Genomic DNA, 22750 nt, shown 5'->3' with positions numbered 1-22750 from the left:
TTGACGAAGTTTATAGAGCAGACCTGGATGCCAGACTCGATCAAAATGAAAAATATTAAAAATTCATTGAACACAATAATTATCTATATAATTGGGTAACGCAGATAAGAAAAATATTGGAGAGCTTCGGAATGTTTGACTCGATACTACTTAATGATCCGGTAAGTATAAAAATTAGAATGGGAGAGATCTTGGATAGATACAGATAATTCTTCAAGGATAATGACCTCTTGTTATTACGAGAATCGACCTATAACCCGTGGTACAGTGGGGTCTTCATTAAAACGGATGTTCCTCAAAGCTACCTAAAAATCCGTTGCCCAATAGCTTACTTGAAAATAATTGCCCAACAACGACTTTCTGGTAAATATGCAATTAATCTAAGAGGCGGTCCACACTAATATACTTTGAACTCCCAGAAGCTTTGTCGACCTTAAACTGTATTTTATATATGTTACCCAAAACCTTTTGCTTAGAGCTGGACACCTATCGTCCCAATAGGAGGTATAGTTCTTGTTTAGTTTCCTCTTTTGTTTTTTAATATTATTAAATATGAAGTGACGTTTTTTATTTTACTGTTTTATTCTAATGAATGTGGATAGCACAGCTTGGATATATTGTTTGTTATTAGTTTATATAAAAAAATCTTTAACTCATCAATTTTGTAAAATTATTATAATTAACTTATCTATTTCATGTATTTCACAGACTAACTTTATTTGTTAACGGGGGTTGTCCCATAAACAAATTATTAAATTATTATTATTATTAGTATTATATAATAATGGTCTTTATTTTAATGTTTTAAAATTCAGTATACCTAGCCATTCGCCATGCAAAATAAATCCTATAACAAATCATAAATGTCAAGGTATATTCTAATAATCATAAGAGTATAGAAAAAAAATTGTTATATTAACATATATATTTATATACGTTTTGGTCGGAAGAAACTGTTTTTATGACTCACTTCGCGGGAGAAGGCCCGCTTGTTCTTGCCTGCCTTTCCAATGTAGGTCAGGAATTTAAAGATGCTAAAGGAATCCTGTTCACTAAACGACCTCAAAAATATTTTACTTTAGCACTTCTCACATATCATAAATGATCAATCTAATATTTTAAACTAAACCGAACCTTTAAAAACATCAAGGCGATCAATGACGCTAAATAAAAATGAATTTTGTTTCTTTAGATTAGTTAAAGTAATTGATTAGTTCCAGTAATTAGGGGGGGGGTTGATATGAATTTTAAAGTTTTTCAGAAAACCAAAAATAAAAACAATTCTTCTGATACATCTGATACATCTCTTACATCCCCGAAACTCAAGTAAAATTAGATAGGATATATTTTGTTTTAAGGTTTTAAGCATGAGTTTTAGGAGGGAATAATCTCAATGAAATATTTGTTACACTCACATAAAGTAAATTATTTTAAATATTCTTTAGAAGCAGGGAGTATATTTTAGTAAATATATATATTGTTAATTTAGAATAATTTTCATTTCATTAGCAGCAGTATTGAGTGTTTTTATTATTGTAAATCAAATATTCTCCTTAAAAATTATTGAAATTTATAAAGTTCCTTAAAATAATAAAGATGGTTTACATACCCGGTAAATAAATAAAAATTGCTAGCAATGTTTTTACGTTGTTTATTAAAAGATCAAGATTGCAGAATCGCTTGAAACTCAATAATTAAATAAAACTGATAATAAATAAATGATAATGATAATTAAGTTATAGAAGTAGAAAAAATATCAGGGGAGGGAGAAGGAGTACAAGAGAAGAAAGGACTTAAGGAAGGGTGATGTTGATAGGGTTTTTGGAGCCCTTTTCATGAACCTTGTTGTAAACTGACCTTTCTAATAGCGTTTACAAGCAATTTTGACTATTGTAAACTCTTTGAATAATATTTTATCAATTTTTTTGCAGCTTAAAACGGGTTTACGAAATTATTATCTTTTGCTGACTGTATCCCAGGACCACTTACACCAAGACTAGCTTATAGGATACAGTAGGGGTATTCATGATATTGTGTTAAATTTAAAATGTTTTACCATGTTAAATGTTGTAAGTATAGGATTGTGAGCAGCCCCATTTAAAGCCATGCTAAATGCTAAATGCGTAAGAGCTCCTAGCGGATTTTCTGAGCAACTTGTTTTATACTTTTTCCTCCCAAAACTTCATGTTATTGTTTACTTCTAGGTTTAGATTAAAATAATTTATTACAACTTGCTTAAAGTAAGTGAAAAGTGGAAGTTGTGTAGAGGTTTGGCTACTGAGTGTCTTGTTGATCTTCTAGCTTGTGAGGAAGAGAATCAAGATGAGCTAATTGACAACTGTCATTACATTATCATTATTGTCATCCATTGCTTTATTAGTTTTAAAAACGTCCAAAACAATACTAACACAATTAAAACACAAACTACGAGCAGGTAACCTAGGACAACAAACAAAATAATGACGAGCTTAGCTGGTCTGTTGCCTGACGGCATTCTCCTTTTAACAAACCTACTAACTACTTAAACAAAAGATCATGAATACCCCTATTATGATATTAAGGGTATTCATGCTGTGTTAAATTCAGAATGTTACCATGTTAAATGTTATAAATATAGGATTGTGAGCAGCTCTATTTAAGTCATGTTAAAGGTTAAATGTATAAGAGCTCCTAGCGGATTTTCTGAGCAACTTGTTTTATAACCTTTCTTTACTAAACTTCTTGTTATTGTTTACTTCTAAGTTTTTTGATTTAAGTAATGTATTACAACATGCCTGAATTCAGTGAAAAGTTAAAGTTGTGTGAAAGTTTGGTCACTGGGTGCCTTGTTGATCTTCTGCCTTGTGAGGAAGAGAATCAAGATGAGCTAATTGACAACTGTCATTACATTATCATTATTGTCATCTATTGCTTTCTTAGTTTGAAAAACATCTAAAACAGTACTAATACACAATTAAAACACAAAGTACGAGCAAGTAACCTAACACAACAAACAAAATGGTGACGAGCTCAGCTGGTCTGTTGCGTGACTTCATTCTCAATTTAACAGGCCTAGTAACAGAGTCTAAATCATGTTATATGTTTTAACATGCTGAAAGAAGGAAATATTTCTCCATTGAACATAAGTTTTTCCATTTAACGCGCTTTAACAAGTTAAGTAAAAGATCATGAATACCCCCAGTAAGTGTATTCGCTTACTATCGCAAGTCTCGAGTTCCAGACTTCCAAAGCCGTTCCGCTATCTTCACTGAAAAAGTATTGCCCCACCCATGGACAACCCGTTGGATGAATATACGTCTCATTTATGCCTAGAGGAGTATGATGATGAAGCTATCTATACAGAAGGCAGTACGCGGAGGCAGCCACATCTCCCACACTAACGGGTTCGCACAAAGGAAGGAGCTAACGGGCTCTTTCCCGTTTAATATATACAGCGCCGCTAGCTCCTTATGTAACCTCTTACCTCAATGGGAGTCTTCGGCGCGAGTCAAGGCCGCTGTCTGCCTCTTCTTCGTCCTTTCTGGTAAACTGGATGGCAGGAAGAAAAAAAAATGACAGCAAAAAATCGATTGGGACTACGTCTTCGACGGTTAGTATGCTGATATTTGAAAATTTCTTAAGGGACACGAGCGGAAGAGGTTTTTTTCACTATTCATTGCTTATTTACATCACAATTCTTTATGTGGTCACAGACCGTAGCTTAGCGACGATTGTAGCATTTCCGTAATAAATATATGTGGGTTAGAACTCTCAAGAACTATAAATGAAAATAAGCTTATGAAAAACCAAAATATAAGAGTTATATATAAGAAGATGGTCAGGGTTGTGGTCAAAAGTGAAACAAGTTATTCAAAAGTGAAGTTTACAACTATTTTTGTTTCACTTTTGACCAAAACCCTGACCATCTTCTTATATATAACTCTTATATTTTGACTTTTTTGGTTTTTCATAAGCTTATTTTCATTTATAGTTCTTGAGAGTTCTAACCCACATATATTTATTACGGAAATGCTACAATCGTCCCTAAGCTACGGTCTGTGACCACATAAAGAATTGTGATGTAAATAAGCAATGAATAGTGAAAAAACCTCTTCCGTTCGTGTCCCTTAAGAAATTTTCAAATACCAGCAAAAGTGAAACAAGTTAGTCAAAAGTGAAACAAAAATAGTTGTAAACTTCACTTTTGACCGCAACCCTGACCATCTTCTTATATATCAATTTTTACGGTCAACTATATATACGTATACACAATATAAGAGCTATAGATTGTAGGAGGATAGTCCGGGTGATGGTTAATAAAAGCATCAAAACTTTTAATTCCTTAAAAGTTAACCTTTCGCCCCACTTTGCAGGGCTTCATCGAAGCTAAATGAAAAAACGAAATACAAACATTTTAGAATTAACAAGACATTAAAATAAAAAAACATTGGTTTACAATAAATAGTTTTCTTTTACTATTTTAATACCTTTATGTACAGTCACCTACCTATCTTCCTCCAATCTACTTCATACAGTCAACTATCTTCTTTCAACATAAGATTTTTTAATTTTTCTCAGTAATTAAAGGTTTGGTCAAAATAAGAATATGATTTATTACGAAACAAATCATTCATCCATCAATTCAGATTTTAAACAAAGATATTAATTATAGATTAGAAAGAGGAATCCCAAATTTGTTTTTTGGTTATCTGTCCAACTGATTCATATTATGTGAGGGTGTACAGTGATGGGAAACTGCTGATTTTGTGCTAACACCACTAAATTGTTCAAATCTTCTTTAATTATCATGTTTTTCAGAGTGCTGAATTCAATAAATTGCATTTTAAAATTTAATTTTTTTTTTTAATTATATTTTCAGGTTTAAATATATAAATCTTAATTTTTCCCATCATTAAAATGATTTTTTTCCCTATAAATAAAATGATATTCTTATTAATTGTAGTTAATTTATTTATTGGTCTTATCTTATTTAGGTTACACCTTTCAAGAAGGCCCCTGACTTACGTCTCAATACATCAATGAAACGTATGCAAAATATGTACACTTTTATGGAAAAATAATCTCATCACAAAAGTCAATAAAGCTTTTTTCTGGTCGGTCAAAAATGTACAAAATTGTTATTTCAAGAAACAAACCTACTTTTGAAAAACTAAAATTTTTTACCTATCTTTCGTTGGTATTGACTTTGCCAAAATATATTTTGTTGAATAGTTTAAAACAACATAATAAAAACCAGTGAAAACTCATTTTTTCACAATGCCGAAATAATGCCTTTGAGATTAGTTCTACGGTTCATAAATATTGATGGAAGATGAAGCCGCTAGCCGTATATACAAGTTAATCGCCATTTACTTCAAGATGGTGCGAAAAAAAACTGTAAATTCCAATTGATTTTCGAGGAGTAAATTCAGTTGTTACTAATAATATAAATGAATCTACTTATGCGATAAGTAACCAACCATAATTTTTGTTGTTCTATTAGCTTTATCGATAATTTTTGTGTCACAAACCTCCCCCCTCCCCCCAAAAAAAACACTCCTAAATCTAATAGTGGTGTAGAGAAACGCTGTGCCTTGGGTTTAAATTGGAAATGCAAATTATTTTTTAAAAAATTAAGGGTACCTATTTTATGAGGCTGGGTAGACTGAACCCACAGGGCTGACTCAACCGCTACAGATAACAAATAAAAACTATCTGACACATTTTAATGCCGGATTCAAAGCCAGATCCTTGGAGTTAGTAGTCCATTGCCTTATCAATGAGCTTCCCACTCCCTATAAAATAAATAAATTGAATTAGTCAATTATATTGGATATATAATTTTCCACTTTAAAGAGTATTGGTTATATTCCCTGATAGTTGTTAGCTTTCGAATAAATTGGCATATTTTGAATTATTTCTATTATTTTTTATTGTACCTCGTCATAAATTTTGGTTGTATCATTCTTCTTGTGGTAAGTTCCTTTTCGAATTATCCTAAGCCTGCCATTCTGGAAGATTGTAAACTATCAAACCTCAATTTAGGCAGAATATGAGCATAGGTGCTTCGCACAGAAATACCGTCTTAGGTATGCATTTTAAAGCTATTGTTACCAAGTGATGGAGTCTGCAAATTTTTGAATGATTTAGAGATATTCAGAGATATTATACAACTTGAGGTGCTTAATAAAACTTTGATTTAGAAGAATAAATATTGGCTTAACTAAAAACAGAAAATAATTGCTAACTATGTTTGTATCCAAAATTATATTATAGTAGAAGAGAAGCAAACATCTGAGTATTCATGATATAATATAAATTAACTTTATTGTTCGCATTATTCTCTAAACAGAGAAATGCTTCTTAATTTTCCATTTTCTTCGTTCTATTTATTCTAGTATGCATTTACAGTTTCCACTCAGCTCAATGTACCTAAGCAACGGTACGAACATTCCGCACTGGAGATGCCGTGAATTTTAAGCAACTGCTTTCTTTTCTGGGATACCAAGCATATTGTTCCGGTTAACTGTACCCGTTCCTTATATTTCTTTCCTACCGATAGAATAAATTAATGAATAATAACTTCAGATAATTATGGTATATTTGGAAAATCATCTCTGCTATCAGCATGGGGTACAGTACGTATTATTTTTAGAAAATGTATTCCAACAATAGTCTGGTAACATGAAATCCTTATTTTAGGTTCAGTAATGAAGAAAAGAATATAATTATAGATAAAATGAAATAAATAAAAATAAAGGAATATAAACCCTAAATAAACATAATTTTTTAAGAAGCAATGAATTATCCTGGAAGTATGACCCTTACTTTTGTTGTATAGAATGATGATCCTTGAAACAATCGCCCAAATATAATCGAACATGAAATCAATATCAAATTTTATTTTTACACACTTCTAGGATAATTTTTATAAACGGCCGCTTCTTCTATACTGGCTGGTAATTGTAACTCAAGAACATTGCACTCTCGATGTGCAGTCGGTCTTTTTGGCTTGGAAATGCATTTTACACTGTGTGCAATTGGTTTCGAATGAGTTAATTAAATTCAAATTACATTTTAGATTTTATGTCATATAAGACTGATAATTTAGCTGCCTAGACATACAGTGTTTTTATAAATATATGTTTGTACTTGATTGTAAATATGGCAATAAAGTTTAATGCCCCTTTTTGAAAGTGTTCATACACGTTCATTTGAAAATATATAGGCTAATTTTTGATCTCGAAATCTCATCTAATTGGCAAGCAATGTGGAATGAAGGACCGGCAAGAAAATTAAAGACTATTAAAAAAACAACTAAAGCATGGACCACGTCAAATTGTTCCGGTCGCAGGGAGGAGACCGCAATAGCTAGATTGGAAATAGTGCATACAAATCAGACTCATTCATACCTGATCAACAAGCAGCCACCGCCAAAGTGTCAATATTGCAACAGTACACTTACAGTCAGCCACGTCTTCCAAGAATGCCATTTCTACACTAAGGGTTTAAGTAGATTAGGGGTGGGACCAGGTGTATCAGTAGTCTCGAATGAATAAAAAAATTAAAGAAAATCGGTATTAATTTGTTTAAAAAAATAATCTATTATACAAGATTTAAATTAGATTTTCGTACCATTAAAATAAAATTAGTATTTTCTATATATATTCGTATAATACATGAAATGTACTATCTATACTTCTCTGACTCTTCTCCCTTTGTGGGATTATAAAGTGTTGATGTTAGTCCAGCTAAGGTGGTATAGTCTAGCTATAGCTAAAGCCTTAAATCCTAAATTTAAACTCATCAACTATCTTAAATTTAAATATTTCAAAATCATGGGATTGAAACCTAGAAAAAAAAGAAATAAATAAAATAAAACAATAAAATATATATTAAAAAACATATGAAATATTTAAGGGATAAATCGGAATATTTGGGAAGTATGAAACATGGCCCTGATGACTGTTGGGTTTTACGCCCTAACAACTAGCGCTTGCTTCAAACTTCATTCGATAGATTTAGACAAGCTAATTCCACTTAATTAAGTATACAATCCATTAGCTTACGCAAGTAGGTACTAACCTTTAGTTTGGCTAATGTGTAGGCGTACATTAGGCATTTAATGCTGACTTTTGTGGCCACCATATAAAAGGAACATTTTTTTTTATTTCGGTATGCACGAATATTTTTTTTATATACACGTACGTATCTATGTACGAATAATTAATATTATATATTCTCATGTATATTTACGTACGTGCATATACAGAGTAGACATTTATTTGCATTACTTTTTACATTATTAAAAATGTATGATTTCATTGGATAGTATGAGAGTAGGGATTAAGTTAGTATACAGTGCGTGTATTACTGCTTAATCCTACTCAGTTCTAGGTAATAACTCCCCACTGTCTCCCTGAACTGGACAAAAGTTAGCTATAACTAATAACTAAAAACAGTAGTTGTATTGGGAACTAAAAGTTAACCAGTCAATCCTCATAGCTTTTCATTTTTGTTCTCAGTTTTTATTTATTGATAAATATTACAATCTACCATAACATTGTTGGTCAATAAGTAATAGTGATAACTGATTACATTCATACTCAAATAAAATAACATAAGAATAAGAATAAAGAAATAAATGGATTCCCACCAAATCAATTTACTCTTTGTCGTAAACCCATGACCTCGCCCTACAAGTTACTTAGGACCACATCTCGACAAACGACTGACATGGAATCCTCATACAAGACTGAAAAGACAGGAGACTGCTCGTCGATTTCGACTGTTACAACATTTACTTGACAAACGGTCTACATGACTGTTATAAGGCCTATCTGGATATAGGGAGTTGAGTTTTGGGGCTCCACTAAACCATCAAATTCTTCCTGAATCCAATCCTTACAGTCCAAAATCCTTAATGCTCCTTATTTTGTCACAAATCGTCATCCATCAGGACCTCAATATCTCATATGTTGCCGATTTGGCGAGAACCAGATACTAATCCTTCCATGATAAACTTCCCAACCACCCAAATCCACCTGAAAAGAAGATGGCCTCGAGATCTTCACATCTAGAAATGTTATTCTATCAATGAGTAGATTCTCCAGATGTTTGTATCATGCCAATATGTCACCTACAGCAAATTTACTTGTATATATTTTTACACAGTTGTAAATAACAATAAATAAATTATTCCAAAAAAAATTTAACTCTTCGAATTTCTAACATATTGGGGTTCTTTTATACGTTTTCGGGGTGCTGAATATTAAAATAAAATCGATTTTATGATCGCGCGTATGCGAAGTAATTAGTCAGTTGTCTATTTCAACTAACTGCTAATTTAGTTGTAAGAATTAGGGGTAGCTAACAGTCAATATCTAAATTAGTTCCAGATTTTGTTTTGTATAATTAGTAAATATATTCTTTTGTCCCTTTAAAGCTGCTATTTCATTGTTATCAATCGGCTACTGTCTAATTCTATTGGTATCAATTCTTCTCCACATATTAATCTCAACTACCTACGCCTCAATAAAAATTATTCCTATAATTATTATATTTTTTAAAAATAAAATACCGCACCCCCCGACCATCTTTTCCACTTATTATTAATCAATGGCCAACTACCTACGCCTCGTTGTTTATTTATCAGTGTATGAGTTTCAACTGCATCTTTGTTGACTTCCTCCTCTCCAGGAAAGCTGAGATGACAGAGGACACCGTGAATAAATTCGTTTAAAATTGAAATAATGTATAGTCTGGTATGGTCCAAGCATATCACAATCGTATTTCAGCTGTTTTCTAACTAGTCTCTACTACGTTCTTTCTTCGTCATTATATATTTATTTGCAATTCATTAGTATAGTTAAAGTTGTAGATACAATAGCTTCTTTGCCAACTTCTTTTAGAGAAGTATTACTTTGGCCCTGACGACGGTGACCGTACGACGAAGGTGGCGATGAATGCAGCAGGTGGAACCAGCCAACCGATCTCCGTCGCGCTCCTCTACACACCGAATCCTTCACCAGTTTGGCTCTTCCATTCTAACCAATTGTGTCCCTAAAAACATTCCATGGTCTTTATAATAATATAAGTAATTATAATTTTTCTTTATCTTAATGATGAGTTGGTCAGAGATTGTTTCCACTAAGGCGTAAAAAACGCTATACAACCACTTCTGCGATGATAGTTGTGGGACATGACGGCAATTACTGTCGTGACAGTGCTCTCCACTAGGTCTATTGTGATAATTGACAGTATAAGATATTAATTGACAGTGAAGCTACTGTCATGTGCATGGCCATATATATACACCTGTACTACCTTATTAACTTATACCTATTGCGCTAGAAAAGACTGCTCTCACTTACCGTTATGTTTTAATTATTTCTAAACTTATAGTCGGTTTTTATCTAAACGTCTTAGCAAAATCAAACAATAATACTGTAATAGTCGGTTTTCCAATTGACTGTTAACAGGTTTAGTTTAGGCTTACTGTCACCGTGTAGACAGAACTAGACTACCGTATTATCTGACTTTTCAAAACTGTCAACGAGCCTTATAGCAATATAGCTTTATTAAGTTTATATCGCCTACAATTTTAGCATTTTTTTTTTAATCTACTAGGGAAAATAGTGTATATCTATAAAAGATTTTCTTTTTTGTAACATAATTAAGAGAGCAGTATATAAATTTAAGTGACTATATCTTATAATAACCTATATGAGGACTAGCAAATTAAAATAAAATCCTTTAAAGATTCGAAAATTTCGATTATTACAATGCCGGCTTACAATCTTACTGTTCTTGATAATTCATTGGAGTACAAATATTTAAAACTAACAACACATCAGTTTGGGCATCAAGCAGTAAAAAAAACAACGTCGTCAACACCTAAAATATTTTCATTTTCAAGAAAAAATATATGCGCATAGTTCATTAACCCTAGAGTACTAACCTTTTTTGTCGGTACGTTAATACTAATTTTTGAGTTAAACGTATTTATCCATTCAAGTATTTCCTGTAACCGGTTCTTTTTTTTTTTTTATTATATTTTCCTCTTAATCTATATGTTATTCTTATTCTTGTAAAATGTATCTAGTTGTTTGTTCTTGATAGACTGATCTACTGCTGTGACTATGAATGATGGTCTGATCTCACATTACCGTCTTATATTGAATTTTTTTAGCGGGTCACTGAGGAGGATCTAGGAGGGTGAATTCCGGAGAGCGAATTTGTTGATAGGGTGAATTGAATAATTGAGCAGAAATGAGAGGGAAAAATGGGAGTGAGTGAAACATTTGTATTGGTTGTACAGACCGAAATGGATTGTAAAAGGAAACTGTAGTGGTGGAAAAAAAATTGTTTATTATATCCTATTATTGTATATCTTTTTTTATGATTATACCATGAATATGTAATGTAAATATGTCCGATTACGGATTGATAAGTATGCTGTGTGAGATAGCAACCTAATGTATTTAGGCAGCATATATGAATAAAGTATTTCTCTCTCCTTACACTAAGATGATCAAGAGAAAAATAGTTTTTAAGAACTGCCTTCAAATTTATATTAAGAATATTATTAACACAATTATGAAATAAACATTACAGTATAATTTTATTAACTCAATTATATATCTTTTAAAATAATAAAGTATTGATAATCACCGCTGTAGTCCAATTATTTTAAACCAATTATTTTTATATTATAAATATAGTACTTCAAAGTATGACATTTTTGGGTGAATATTACCTTATTTAAACATATTTCGAATATCAAACATAGAATAACTTTCCTTTCTCTAGGAAATTGTACATAATTCAAAATTTCCTAGCTCTATAGGAAACCTTAGGTCGAGTACCCTTCATATCTGCCCTCTTAAATAAAAAAAAAAAAGGATTTACAACTAAATAATTGTATGCTGATTAGACTACAATAAAAACATTTAAGTGTAGGCTTAGAAAGAAAAAACTGGTGAACTACAACAGTTAATCCTGGAGTGTTATCTTCAGCACGGCAGGTTTTTACTTCAACCGATAGAAAGATCAGGATTTCATAGACGTTGGGAGTTCCTTAAGAAGTTTTCCTAATCCCAGTTACGATCCACGGCTGATATTACAAGTAAAGATTTTTTGCCGTTTCTAAACCGGAACCTATACTCGAAATTAAGACTAAAATCCGTTAGATAAAATGGACTTGATAATTGAATTGCTTCATTTGTCAATAACTGATATATTTATTGTAACTACAACTAGGAATTAAAAATAATATTTTTTATTTATTCTGGGATTGATCCCTTTAGAATAATGTTACATGCGTCAAAATTAGGCCTCAGAGTAAAATAAAAAAAAAATGAGACTATAAACCATTATAAAATATAATGAATTTGAAAATATAAAAAGGAACAACAATAATTTACAGAATATATGAAGTAAAACTAGAACAAATAAAATAAAACCATATGTCAAATAATATAAAATTAGCTGACCAACTTCTGATAATAAATAAACAAAAAATGATAAAAAACCAAATGCAATTAAACTAAAAATAATAAATGAGAATGTACAATTTCTACTAATATACATATTTAGAAGAATAAACGAAAATCTGAAACATCAAATACAGAAAATATATAAATCAATGGTATATTTTTTTATTATTATCAAAAAGGTAATAAAAAATATATATAAATAAAAAATCATTTAACTAATCATGATCTTAAGGAATAATCCAATAAATGAAATAAAAGGACAACGAAAGGAGTAGTGTTGATTATATATATATATATGTATAGACTTTTCGTAAATATTAAAATATCCAATAATATATATGTGACGAATTATATCATGCCAATCAAATTTCCACTTTAAAAAGTTCGCCTGCTGCATTAAATGCAAATTTATTACAGCACACAGCAGTCATTCAATGATGAGTGATGATTTTATCATGAAAACCCGGAAAATAGTGGAGAATGGAAATTTTCACGTAATGGAAAGTGCCGGTAGGAAAATGAGAAGTGTATATCACACACTAAATAATTTTTTCTTGTTTTTTTTTTTTTTTCTGATTCGACTGTTAATGAAAGAACCTCTGCATAATAAGGCTGAGTTAGAAAGTTAATTTGATTTAATAGAGAGTGAAACTTTTTTTTTTTCTTTAAAAAAAAAATCATTGAATTCCAAAATATGTTTTTTGCTACGATATTAGGAATAAAACAGGGTTGAGATAAAATCGTATTTTAGCTAATAAATCCTTATTTATATTCCAAGAGTGACTTAAAACTGATATTGACTAACAGCAGAGAATGTAGTTATAAATTTATTTATTGCTATTTACAACTGTACATTATAACACATTTAGTAAATTAGTTATAAATTAAATTAAAAAAACATTAAAAGTTTGAAGGTTTGAACATTTTTTTACGTCATTAACTGTAAGATTTGGAACATTAATTTTTTTTGTACCCCCTTCATGGCAACAACCTTATTGTATCCATGGTGGGGGTTCGAATTTTCATTTCGCGGGACAGCCACAGGAATAAAAGTCCCAGGCGAGATTCGAACCGGGATCGCTGCAGTTGCAGGTAACAACGACCTACCCCCTCTCTCAGAATGCTTGGTTATCTCTAAACCAAGACTATTAAATATAATTTTCCAATAGAAATTCAAAATTGTTTCTTTTTTCCGAAAGGCAATCTTTGATTACCCTCACAGCTCAATTTATTTCCAATGGCCAAATTCGAGGAGAACACAGAGAAAGATAAAATAAATAACGTACTAATAGTAATTGTGATTAGAAAAATATTTTGTATTTAAATAAAATGTTTTATTTCAATTACTTAATTTATTTTTGAAGTATTCTCTGAACATCGGTACCTCTAAAATCTATTGAAGCGAATCAAACAAAAAAATTTGTTAATATATTGGGAGGTCTATTATAATGTATGTGATAAAATTTTAATAACTTTTTTCTAATCTGGATTTTTTAGGTTTTTATTCATTTGTAATATTTTTATTAAACACTTTATATTAGTACAACCATCGCCTCTTCCATATACTTCGTTATAGGAATATAGGTAGTGTGGAGTGTAGCTCAAGTTTCAATATTTTGAAAACCCGAAGCGTTGGGATATTAAATATTGGAACCTAATTCAAGCAGCGAAAATTGTTATAAAACTTTTACTGAAAAAAGTTAATAAGCTTTAAATAAAAAAAAAAAAACCAATAAACGAAAATTGTTGACTTCAACGCGTCAACATTTTCAACAAGAAAATAAAGTTGAAATCTATTTGGAAAAATTAAAATATTTCATATCATGATACGGAAAATCTAGTAAAAATTGTTGAAAAAATTATATTTTCTCCTTCCCTCTACAATAAATTATTCGAGCAAAGTCTCAAACAACACTTACCAGTTCCTTGTTTCAGAGTCATTCTCATTATACTTTCATATTTTTGCGGTATTTATAACGATAATTTTCTATTATTACACGAAAAAAACTTTTGTATTGAAGTGAATTAATACAATCAGCGACTAATTAAGGGCATTACGTATTAGTGTTCTAATTTATATTTATACAATATATACAGAAATAGAGGATCAAAGGAAAAAAAAAGATATAAAATGTAAAATAATAATAATACATAAATATATAAATACTATCATAATTGTATAAATAAAATATGAGTGAAATTAAATCTATGCCACTACAACCCATGAAGGATGAGGAGGTGATTTGGTCAGAATCACCCTCGATCGCCAGGTTTTTACTTAATTAAGGATACCCACTTAATGAGGATGTGTGGACCACGGGGGGCTCCTGAACCCACAGAGCTGACTCAGATCCTAGGAGTCAGTAGTCCATTGCTATCGATTGTTCTAAAGGTGTTAGATTAATTGCGATAAATCATATAATCTATTGAATACCTCAAACACAAAATACAAAAAACAAACTTTTTTCCGTCAGATCTGCTACTGTTTAATCAAAAAAACAATATCACCTCATTATTCATGTGTTACCCGAAAATTGTATGTTCAATATTGCTCTCTGTCAACGTTTCTGAGCTGGATGATATTATTTCCTGTAAAACTTGAAGTCATTGTAGTTTTTTTTTTTTTAATTCAAGGTTGAGGCCCTTCTTATACAATTCGATTAACCATGATTACAGATTATCGTCCTTCAACTCTTTATGGTCCATATCTTTCATAATTGTCCTAACGGGTAAACCATTATCTCAAGTGATTGAATTCTTATGCACTCGTAACTCCGATCACTATAAGAAATATGCAAATTGGTATCTAATAAATGCATTGAAATAGCCTCATCCCTTAGAACTGAATTGCCTAGTGAAATGAATTTATCGAATTTTTTTTTTGTTCTTACCTCCTGGGGCAAAGAAAAAGGCATTTACAAATACATATATACATATACCGGGTATTTCATTTTCTTGTTTTGCCGGGATGGCATTACGAAAATTAGTATCACTAAAATAGCTATTACCAAGCCCATGTTAACTATTTTCATGAGAGACAAATTAAGTTTATTTTATGAATGTTTTTCAAGTCTCTACAAATATTTGTTTCTGTTTTTGATTCTCTAGTCAAGAGAAACATTTTCTGTATATTTCTGGGTAATTATTATAATCTCAGCTTTTATAAAAAATTATACGTTTTAAAGCTGATGCAGTGCTTATCATATTTTATTGTTCTTTAATAGATTTACAAGTTAGAGCTATTGTTTTTTGATAATTTTCTTTCATTTTTTCCAAGTATTTTATTTAACTGCAAATAATACTCATGACACGACCATCTCTTTTACTTTAAATATAACTTTTTTTTTCCTATTGAATAATTATGTCTCAATGAAGGAAACTCTACATCATAAATATATAGTATTTTTAAAATAAAATAAATTATATCAAATTAATTCTCAAACGCTATTTATTAATAATTTAAATTTCCAACCTGGCCAACCTCAATGACAAAGTTAACTCATAACGTTACACCTTACAAGCAACTATTAAACGTTTTTGGCAGGCTATTCTTACCAGGTCTAATAAAATTAATCAAATTAATAAAAACAAAAATAATATTGTGTTATCGTAGTGTTGAATAGATGTGTAGTTAAAGGTTTTAAATTTTAATGATGGGGTGACAAAATAGGTTAGTTTGACTAATTTTATTAGAACTGTGTAGAATAGCTTGTAAAAAAGTTAAGTGTGAATTTATAGTGAAGATTGACCATGATGATGGTAGGTTGGCCGAAACGTTGGTCCTAAAGTTATTATTAAATAGTATTAGAGACTTGGATATAAATTATCTTATTCAAAAAATAAAGCCAGTCTGGAAAAAGTTATAAGATTATATATAATATATAATTATGCAAAGCTGATGTAGAAAACAAATAATAATAAACATTTACTTATGACTTCTTTATGTTCCTACTTCTTTACTTGAAATGATAAAGCACTGTAATTACTTTTATTATAAACTTTCCAGATATAACACTTAACTAAAACTTGCTAGAGTAAATGATTTATTTTTTCTGCTATACAATACTTGAAACTATGCAATTCAATAATAACCTTGTATACTGGGAAAGAGACAGAGCGGTACTCGAAAAAGGCTAACCTTGCGGAACCAAACCACCAGAGAACAGATTGGAATTCATTTCGGTTATGAGTTTCAATATAAGTTCGGGTTATTACTCAGAAATGAATATCATTCTATATATCTTAAATATTGGTGCCATGTTCTCATTAAACAGAACAACAGAATCTACTTCTTCTTTTTTTTTTTTTTTGTAACTATTGGTTCCACGTATAACATTTCATCTGCAATGGAAGGGTGCGTAGCAATAAAATGTTAAAATTTTCTCCTGTAGATTTTGTGTTTCTGAAATGACATTTAGTTATTCAAAAACAAGATCATAAACTTTTTTTTCTACGATTCTCCATGTTTTTTGGATGCGTTGAATTATAATTTTTAATTTTCAACATCGCCAAAAACAAAACAACGCTTCCAAAGAACGTTTAGAGAGAAGAAAGTTTTGAGGTCCCCAGAGTGCAAAAAAAACCTAGTATCCCTAAATATTATGTGTGGGTGTTTGTGTGAGCCTGTGTGTGAATAGCTTAGATCAAAAAACAGAAAGTCATACGGAAATTAAATTAAATATTTAAGACAGGTACAGACAATTGCATCAGGAATCACAAAAAAAGGTTCATGAAATTCCACTCTCAGTTACTTACAGTTAAAGGAGCAGTGACCTACAACCTGGGAAACCCAACCACAACCCGAAGACTGAAGCCTAGGCTGCTGCAGGAGATCCTGTTATAAATTCTATATTTATCAGTTCTGTTATTGTCACTCTAAAATTTTATTTTGTAATTTTTTTTATCTTTCATTTTTTCTTAAATTCACTTTTTTTATTTTTTTCATTAGAAGTCAATTGTTTATTTTTTTTAAATCTATAAATTTCATTGTTTTTGTTATTAACTTTATTTTTATCTTTTATTCAGAATTATTATTTTAATCTATTTTTTTTCCATTTATAACATTGTTAGGGGTGTCTTTTGTATGTGGCAATGCCCCTCCCCCACAATCAATTGTTAAAAAAAAAATCGTCCTATAAATTACCTTTAAATTAAAAAAAAAAAAATAAGCAGTTCTCATTGTTAGCAATGGATAAATACAAAATTTTATTTTATTTTAGCTAAGGGAGTAAAAAGAAAAAAATTACACAAATCCGATTTGAACGAGAAATCCCGAGGTAACCCTAGACCCCGATCTATGCTTCACTGGAACAAAATTTATTTGATTGTTCCCACCTTGAGAACCCCTAAAGTCAGAATTTTTATAGGAATGTGAAAATAAAAATTTCTTGTTCATAACCTTCACCATTTCTGGTTTTTAATTTTTTTTTTTATTACTGTCGAACAGATCGGTTACTTAGGACTACATCTGGACAAATGCCTGACATGGAATCCTCATACAAGACATATAAAGACAGGAAACTGCTCGTCGATTCCGACTATTACAATATTAACTAGACAAACGGTCTAAACTGCCAATCCATTACAAAAGACTGATCTACATGACTATAATAAGGACTATCTGGACATACGGAGTTGAACTTTGGGACTCCACTAAACCATCAAATTCCTCCCGAATCCAATCCTTACTGTCCAAAATCCTTCATAAAATCCTTAATGCTCCTTACTTTGTTACAAATCAAGTCATCCATCAGGATCTCAATGTTTCATATGTTGCCGATTTGGCCAGAACCAGATACCATTCATTCCATGATAAACTACCCAACCATCCAAATCCACTTGTTTCTAACCTGGCTTCTCCTTCATTACCTAATAATACTCCTAGGCGTCTGAAAAGAAGATGGCCTCGAGATCTTCTCCTCTACAAATGTTATTGGAGTTCTATCAGTGAGTAGCTTCTCACATGTTTGTATCATGCCAATATGTCACCTACATCAAATTTACTTATATATATTTTTCTACAGTTGTAAATAAATTTTCTATTTAAATCACAGGTAGCAATATCTTCAACAAGAGCCCGCCAATCTGCACAAAACGTTGTAGGGACGGCTAAAGAGTGTTATGTTGTTTCGGCCGGTCAATTTTATCGAATTCGAAATTTTGGAATATCGTAATACTAAGGAGTATTCCCCTAATATGAAATTAAAAGAAGCACCCAAATAGTTACATCCGTTCAAAAAATAATGTTTTTTTTTTCTTTGTTTTTTTGTCTATTTTTCTGTTTTTTAAATTTTATTTTAAGGCTTTGGAATAGTGATAAAAAAAAAACTTTATATTTCTTTCATTGTAAGTAATCGAAAAACTTCAAATCGGCCACCAGATCCTAATGAAATGGTGAATGGTAATAAGGAGTTCCGAGGATCATCCTAGAATGACTAGGTGCCTAAACTTTAAAAAAATGTTGGTTTGTAGTTTCGGTAAAAAGTCATGGACATAATTTTCTTTCTTTTTTTTTTTTTTTTTTTTTTTTTTATTTTTGGATTCTACGTGTCCTATAAGATTAAAGATCAAATTTTCAGAGAAACCGGAGGGAGTTGAATTTAATTTTTCTTGGTCAAGTAAAGTTTTATTATTGTGAAGAGACGTAAAAGAATGTTGAGCATATTAAATGCGATGAAGGCTTTGCTTAACTCTGCAACCCTTCTAAATTTGGTTACAGTGTTAAAAACTTTTGGGGGTTTCGACTTTTCTCTTTCTCCTCCACCGTTTTACGTTTTCTAGTCAGTGTAACGTACCACTAACTGTTAAGCACATACTGACAGAGTGCAAGGATTTGATAGAAACCGGATTACCATTTGGAAACTTTATTTAACGATAACAGCTCTCTCATTCGGGAAATATTACCTTAAGAAATAAAATATGTACGAATAAATATAACTAATTTGGTTTATTTACATCTTTATTACATTGATTAATGTCATTTACAGTTATAAAATATACTTTTTTTTTTTCAATTTTATTTTGTTTATATATATTTTTAAATATTAACTATAGCTATGATATCAACTAATATATTTGATAGATTCAATTTTTTTATTATCAATTTCGCCTTATCAATCATCAATCTTTGATTTCTAAACGACGAAAATTTCACCACTTATAAAAAACAGTAACAAAATAATTTTAGAGATTCAGATTACTACGACACCTTCTTGACAAACGCTCTATACTTCCTATTTACAATAAAAAACTATTATGCACTATAATTATCATACCTATTTGGACATATTGGGATTCCATCAAACCATTAAATTCCTCTTGTATCCAATCCTTACAATCCAAAATTCTTGATGCTCCTTATTAGGTAACAAATAAACTCATTCACAAAGAACTCATTCGTTGCAGATTTAGCCCGAAATAAATATATCTCCTTTCATTCTAAAATCCTTACCCACCCAAACCCATTAGTTCTTAATTTTCATCCTTAGCAATTCCTGATAAAAATCCGAGGCGTCTGAAAAGAAGATGGCCAAGGGATCTTCTAATTCAAAACAATGATTGAAGTATAACCATTGGATGGTTCCTTCCCAAGATTATCATGTGTTCTAAACATGTATTTATTGTATTTTTTTATACAGTTGTAAATTTCACTAATATTGTAAATATATTAATATGTAAATTTCCCAGATATACATATAGCATACCTCCTATATGTATGTACCAAATATTCAATAACATCATTACAGGAGGGTATGAAAAAAAAAAAAAAAAAAAGTTGTAAATTTCAATAAGTAAATAAAGAAAAAGGAGCCAAAGTTTTCTTTCGTTATATGATTACCATTTTAGGTTTATTTTTATTTTTTATTTTTCAAAGAATGTGTAAACGTGTATGAAGTTACTCACAATCGGCAACAAAGACAAAACAATGTAAAATGCAGATAATAAAATGAAATGATCAACCAAGAGCTATTTTAATATATATTTCGGACAACATATTACTTATTATATCATTCTTCTACTGTATATATGTTTTGATATTAAAAAAAATTAAATAACATACCTTCAATTTATGTGCTGTTGTGTGAATGTGTCCGAAGCCAAACTGTACCAGCTCTCATAAACAGGAAAAAGGGACTATGAAGATTGGAAGCTGAGCAAACGGAATCCCAGAAGTTTAAACTGCGATTGTTGGTTAGTACTGCGATGTTTATAAAGAACTAGACCCAGGAAGGTACTACCTGAAGCGACGCCGCACGAAGACTGGAGAGGACCGGAGGACTGGCTGGAGAGGGGCATGCAGATAACTGGGCTCCAGTCTATTTACCCTAGCACCGCTACCTGCGTCTCGGCTTCCGTCCTCGGCTATTTAGTCTTCATTCCTATCTCTAATATTTAGTATTAAAAGGAAGGCGCAAATTATTTGTTGAACATTGTTATTAACCTTTATCTTAGGATTGTGGGGTCACAGCCTGGTTGTCGTAGGGACGCCACAGATTACGCTGGATTTCATGGATGTATATTTTGGGAGTGTAAACACTGTGTAGGTTGATGAGGAATAGGACAGAAAATTAAAATATACCTATAAATAGACCAAAAAATAAACAAAAAGAAGTTCTAAGGTAAACAAACAATATTTAATAAAAGAAAAGTTATAAAAAGATGAAAATTATAAAGCATTAACGGAACAAAACATATGAACTATTCTTTAAAACATAAATTAAAATAATGAGGACTAAATTAAATAAATATTAGAAGAAGATAGTTGACCGTTTGAAGTAGATTGTAGGAAGATAGTCCGGGTGGCGATCAATAACGGTGTCAAAATAGTAAAAGAAAACTATTTATTGTTAACCAACGTCTCGCCCTACATTGTAGAGCTTCTTCGTGGCTGATAAGAATGAAGTTCTGCTACCAACTGACCGGTAGTATAAATTAAATAAATACAAATAAACATTAACTATTAAATTGGATACCAAACTCTACAAAATAAACCCTAACCTAACAAGATAAAGTTACTTGATGAAATAAGTTGATAAAATTTAATGACTATTATTATAAATATGGCACTAAAGGGATAATACAATGTGAATGTAGCAGAGGTGAAATACTTGATAAGCAAATCTGACTGTAGGTTGATTATCAGACTAATTAGCATGTTGGTGCACTACATGAAGACAGATGTAGATATGATAAAGATGAGATTATATTGGATTAAATATAGCTAAATAGATATAACTATAGATAAAATGTGGGTAGGAAAAGAAAACTAGGTAACATTATACATTGTGCAAATATAAATAATAGGTAAGGTTAACAGTCTATTATCTTCCCTCTCCACAATCCAAAGAGGTGCAAGTGCAGTAGGTAGCAATCACCTATACTTACAATAACTTGTTTTAAGTTTAACACTCATACAGAGGTTACATTACTTTTATCTGAAAGACAAACAGACATGATTTAAAGATAGTAAAAATTGAAATAAATGGTAATACAAAATACAAGGAAAGAGAGAGAGGTGAGTAAGGAATTTAATAATTATAAATTAAACAGATTAATGGAGAAACCTAGAGTGGCCTTAACAAGGCTCTACAAAGATATGGTATCACTAAGCTGACACATATAAAACTAGAATATTATTTTCAACCTAATGTACTGTTAACTTATAACCTATAACTATGACTAATGTGTAAGCCAGTGGATGGCTTGTAACAAGTTGGCTGCATGTCGTTTTTGTTTTTGGGACAAATCAAATGGCGTTTGGACAAGCTCTTATGCTGCATCCACATGTTTGTGCTCAGTTAGTGTTGTTTTGGAACTAACAATCGATAAATATTTGAGTAACTGATTGATTATTTTTTTAAAATAATTTTATTCTTTCATTACCATCTTTTTTGGCGATAATTACTTCTTTATGATATTTCCTTTCACTTTACTTCTTTCCATTTCGTTTCTTTTTTTAATAAAAATAGTTAGAATAAAAGACAATAATCAATACTCGAGTTCTGCCAGGTTTGGCTCTCGGAAACCCAAAAGAGTGTGCGAACGGACGTTTGTTTCGTTGTTAATCTAGCATTTATAGATCTTGGGTTCACAGCAGCAGACACACGAGTCAATCCAAATTAAAATATTATGATCAACACAAAAATATAAAAAAACGTGTTGTGGGTCTTGGTAACGAAAGAATCCTTAAAAAGTTAATAAGTACTGAACTGTTGTCGCAGTTTATATTATTGTTTACATTATTATCATCTAAAAATAGTATTCCTAAAATCGCT

The 22750-nt window shown here is 30.8% G+C and overlaps 1 protein-coding gene across 1 annotated transcript in view; it reads right to left on the bottom strand.

Annotated features, from left to right (window-relative positions):
- The window catches only part of cyr (cypher), a 117153-nt gene extending 96225 nt beyond the window's left edge, over positions 1–20928 (bottom strand). The window contains exon 1 of the mRNA XM_014427762.3: positions 20536–20928. The gene's annotated coding sequence lies outside the window, so the exon portion shown is untranslated. The remainder of the gene's footprint in view (positions 1–20535) is intronic.
- Positions 20929–22750: the final 1822 nt, after the last annotated feature.

Source organism: Halyomorpha halys, unplaced genomic scaffold (genome assembly GCF_000696795.3).
Source record: "Halyomorpha halys isolate HHAL.00 unplaced genomic scaffold, Hhal_1.1 Scaffold670.1, whole genome shotgun sequence".
Taxonomy (NCBI): Eukaryota; Metazoa; Arthropoda; class Insecta; order Hemiptera; family Pentatomidae; genus Halyomorpha; species Halyomorpha halys.
The sequence above is the reverse complement of the archived record's forward strand: the minus strand, read 5'-3'. Positions and strand labels throughout refer to the sequence as shown.